Raw genomic sequence first — 5536 nt, forward strand, 5'->3', positions numbered from 1 at the left:
CAGCAGAGGCAGGTACAGATTAACTATTTATGGGTTGTGTCAGTGCATGTTTCTTAACTCCTCCCTTCCTAGCCCTTTGCAGAAAAAGTCCCTGAACCAGCTGCAGCTGGGTTATTTAAAATTGTCTCATTGACTCACTTAGCAATAAAGAGACTCCAGAGCAAATATAAAGGAATCTATTTGTTTTTACTGATGACTCAAGGGATAGCTAGCACGCAACCTACATCTTCAGGTGTTTATTCTGATTTCATCATTGTTAACATGGCCTCTGGCATATGTTCATTGGACATGAGATAATTAAGAGCAATTAAGTTTCATACTTGTGACTCTAAGTGAGTATGATAACATGGTTGGCTAATCCTTGGAAAATGTGGGGTTTTTTTCCAAACAAACTGGAGGAAGGAGATTTAGAATACCCAAATCTGACAAACAGAATGCAAGACACATTGTTATGGTAGGTTTTCTGTTGACTTTAGCAACACCAGAGCTTTGGCCTGGATATGCAGATCAGGGTATAGAGGGTCCAGAGGACAGCAGGGAATGCATCAGGAATATCAGCATGTTGACAGGGCCCTGAAAAGAGATCTGATGGCTGATAGACTGGACACTCATTGCAGTGTCACGGAGGATCAGATCAATGGACTCTGTGTGATAAAGGGAGCAGATCAATGGGCTCTAAGAAAAGTGTACATTGTGTTTTTTCAGATGTCTGCCTTTCCCTAAAAACTAAGATCAGTTGGACAACTTGGGGGTTGGACTAAATGATCTTTAAAGGCACCTTCCAACCCAAACCATTCTATGAACTAGTCAACATTTTATCGCCACTTAGGTGATAAAATGTTCCTACTTGGCATGGAAAGGCTCTGGCAGGTCTGATATACAAGGATGGGGTAAGTGTTTCAGTAGTACTTTGATCCCAAAAATAAACTAGAATGTTTACGTTCCGTAGACAATAGTTCATACAGAATTATTTTAAATGGTGAGCTAAGAATTTGGACTGGAATTTTATCATTCCAAGTGTTCCATAAATGAAGAACTGCTATACTAGAATCAAGAGAAGCCATAGCTTTTGATTCATCCTAAAAATATCTAATCAGTTCAAGCAGAATCCTGCTGCAGGACACTGTGGTACTGAAAGCTAAGAAGGACAGCAACCACCTCATGGAAGATAAATTCTCAGGGGGCTGTTAAATACAACTACTTCCAGATTCAAGATGTCCTTAGGTCACAGACTGTTGGAGATCGGGAAACTATTTTGAGGAATTATCGTTATATTCTGTTAGCCACACCTGTATACAGGATGCACAGCTAAATGCAACTTTGGTCCATTCCAGGATGGTCCAATCCATTAAGGTCTCACATTCTTTAAGGACTTCATTTTAACTTGGCCTCATGTCACAGGAGTCTAGCCAGAATCAATATTTATCCTGTAATGGATAAATAAAATGTCTGATCTAAAATATAGCTTGAGCTTCCATATATGTTATATTATGCAATGTTTGTTTAAAGTACACAGTTAAGCTCATTTTCAGGTTACAGTTTGTGAAAGGATCAGTTTTCAGTCTTTTATTTCACTGTTCTGTTTGCTTAGCTGACAATTATACTTAAAAATAGAGGGGTTTAGCTTACTCTAGATAGATGTACTCTAGATAGATGTAGGGTCTGTGAGTATGGTTTCATATTATTTTATGAAGAATGAATCATGTCAACTCTGTCAATCATCCCAAAGCCTTTCAGGCTAAGAATCTGACTTGTTGCCAAAGGCTATATTTTTATGAGAATTTGAGTGAAAATGATCTTGCCACTTTTAAGTATGAGAAAAATGGTTGGGAAAAGGTTTCTTCCCTCCTTTTTATGGCCAATATGATTAAGACAATTACTGAAGTCATGACTCAAGCCTTGTTTTAGTCAGAGCTTTAATAGGCATGGTATAATTCATATGAGTTTTATCTAGTTGTATTTTCTTCTGCATGCTCAAAAGAGTAAGATAACATAAAAATTTTCAAGCCTTACCCTAGTTACAGCTTTAATGGGCATAGTATAAATCACATGAGTTTTATCTATTTGTATTTTCTTCTGTATGCTCAAAAGAGTAAAATAACTTAAAAATTTTCCTCTACAGGAAATGTTATCATCACTTATTATATAAACGATACAAAATTATCAGAATGGAAACCACAGCTACCACCATCTCACTGTTTCCTTACTTGCATAGGTAGCTGAGCTGAAGTGCATCACTGGGGTAAGGAGTAGAAATTTGACCTCGTTATTTGCCATTGAACACAGAGCATTGCATAAAAGCCTAGATCACTACAAAGCATGGGAGCAGCCAGGGGCAGAAAAGCTGAGTCCTGTCTCCTGCTAATGTTGGGCAGAGTTTCAATACAATCAGAAGTAAAATCTCCTGTCACATACTTGGTTCTTAACATCAAAAGGGAGACCTTTTTTCAACAGTTCAGCTGCTGAAATAGCCAGGTTGAAGCAGTATGGGAGCAGTGACACAGCATTTTTGTTATGGAAGATATTTAAGCACAGTCAATAGAGAAGATTTGCTTTAGCCAGCTTTGCCCACTCTGTATTACAGAAACACAGCGTGGATGAGGTTGGAGAGGGCCCCTGGAGCTCATTTAGCCCAACTTCACTGCTCAAAGTCACCTAGAGCAGGTCACCCAGGACTGTGTCCAGATGGCTTTTGAATATCACCAAGGACAGAGATTTCCTAGATCAGATCTTCACCATATGATACATATAAAGCATATTTGAAATATCATATGATGAACACTATCTTATTGCTTAGGTAGTCTTACTGGCATGAGTCACTGCAGAATTACCCAATGTTTATAGGAGACAGAGAATATGCACCACGGCATGTACATATAAAACTAGTGACATAGCACTGATAAATTTCTATGCAAAGCTACGGAGGAAATACGATTATTATAAGACTGCTCTGGAGCATTTCAGAGTATTTTCTGATCAAACTTTGTTTCATCAGAAAAGTTCTAATCAATTGTACTGCTGATACCTAAAGAAAAAAGCAGATTATAGATGACACATGACATGAATCCTGTATTCTGAGAGGGCAGATCTATCTGCTGTTCTCCATACTGAAGACTATGAGGTTGGAGAAAGTTTCAGGCACTTTGATTTTAAAAAGAAGTTAAATGACTGAGAATCCTGCCTAGTCCCAAAGATAAAATTCTAATTAATATATTTTTATGATAATTGAATAATTTTATCAGACCCCACTGATATAATTATGCTTAGAATTCTTTCACTGACTGCACTGCATTCTGGAAACCAAATCAGTTGAATGATTTTGTTTGAGCCCATTATTGCCCTGAAGCAGATACTGACGAAAAATGAAGACAGAATATTTATGAAAAACATAACTGTGTCAGCATTAAGTAAATAAAGGATTTTAGTTTCTTTGCTTTCTTATTTTTTTCATTTTTGCCCTGAGGCCAAAAGTTTATCCCACTTTTTATGGTGATCCAATACAAGACCTTCTAGCAAAAATTCTTCATCTATATATGTAGAACCATAATAACCAGACAACTACCAGTCTTTTCAAAATTCCACAGCTATTAAATAAATACCATCCCAAAAACTTTAATTTCATTGACATTTTCACAGTTTACATCACATATTCAATAAGACATTTTACTGGTATGCATCAACAGTTTTATCTTTGCTCATTTATCCTTGCAGAAGAGAGAATATTCTCATTCTCCATGGCTTTTCTTGGTATTTTTTTCCAAGACCAGAAGTTACTATTTTCAACAACTATTTGAACACCTTTCCCTGTTACTAAGAACTCAAAAAAATTCAACTATTTTTTTGACACCCAGAATCTGGTTCTGGAAAGTAATAGGTAATACACTGAAAGTTACTGGCATTGAGCATATTTTTCCTTGGTCTTTGGACCAGTCTGATGCTGGAAATGTCCAACAATGTTATGGGAAAATCAGATAGACATCCCAAAACATTTTCAAGTAGTTTGAATGTTCTTATTTGATATCCCTGTTTTCATAACTGTGCAAACAGAAGCTCCAAGATATTAACCTGACTGCAGCTTAGAACTGCAGAGCACACAGAGTGCTTGCTTCACTGGAAATCACAGAGTGCCAGTACAGTTCTCACAAATGTCTCATGAATGACAGGATTTTGGCAAGGTTGACATTGCCTTTATATTGTGTAAAGTCCTTTCTAAATAGTTGCTTGTCCACTATCTATTTTTTTTGGACTGAAGCAGCCATTCAGGAATTTTCAAAGCTTATCCCATTTTAACCCAACCTCTTCAGGAATAAAACAAAGTTCTCTGTCAGCAGAGAAAACACAGAAGAAAACACACACTGGATGTCCAGGGAACCTTTGGCCTCCTCTTTCCTCCAATAATGAAATGAATGGCTGTCTTGCCTGTTTCTAATTTTCGGGTAACATATAAGCTGGAAGTGGGAACCCCTCTGTAGCAGCCTGGGTAGGTCTGAGAGTTAAGAGGGTACAGAGAATAACTGCATCTGTGAAATTGAACTCAAGAACTGAGGAATAGCTAACACTAGAAATGGAGACAGAGATGGTGAGTTTTCACATGCAGTCTGGGAAAACACAGATAATGCAGAGCAAACACCTAGACTGCTGTCCTGGTTTAGCCAGGATAGGGTTAAGTTTCCCCAGCAGTGGGGGGGAAGCTCTAGCCGGGTTATTCAGATACCCTGCGGATGTCACATCCTGGCACCGAAGCGGGACAAGGGGTTACCGCGTGTACTGTGGGATTTGCTCTATTCTCGCTGCTGTATTGGTAGATATTTTGCTCTGTTCATTGTTATTACTGTTATTCTTATTGTTATTGTTGTTGTTTGTTGTGTTGCTGTTGCTCTGTTGTATTAAACCTCTCCTTATCTCAGCCTCGGGGCTTTGTATTTCACTCCCTTTGTGGGGGAAGGGCAGCAGCCGCGTGGTCTCAGACCCCGGCAGGGGCTAAACCACCACAACTGCAAGAAGGAAGAAATGGAACAAGAGCAGTGAAACAACTTCTTAATAAAGATTTTGCTATCAACAAAAATGGTTATCTATGGGATATATCCGTTAGTTAATACTACTGTATCTGGCAATCTATGAATAAATTACTGTAGTTCCTTCAAGCTATGAGACCTCTGATAGGCCAGAGCTGCCACACAAGACCACGTTTTCCCTCCATACTGAGTTGGACTCATTAAACTCAAAGATTTCTTTGTATAATAAAGCTGATATGTATTCCAGCTTTAAGAAACAGGCACTAAGATTCATTTCAGCTGATGTCCTTATGAAGAGCTATAGCACAGCCACAGCTCTATATGTCAGTTAGTTCCCAAGGACTCCATTACAGTCAGCGAAGAGATGTAATCACTGCCAGGGCATCATTCTTCTCATCCTGAAACAGATAACTAAAATGAGTCACATGAATTGCCTCCCTGAAGTACCAATGTCTCTTGGCACACTTGTGGAACAGAATAGCCATTAACCACTCAAAAGCATGTCTCTATCTGAAGAGCCT

Source organism: Strix aluco, chromosome 3, assembly GCF_031877795.1.
Source record: "Strix aluco isolate bStrAlu1 chromosome 3, bStrAlu1.hap1, whole genome shotgun sequence".
Classification (NCBI taxonomy): domain Eukaryota; kingdom Metazoa; phylum Chordata; class Aves; order Strigiformes; family Strigidae; genus Strix; species Strix aluco.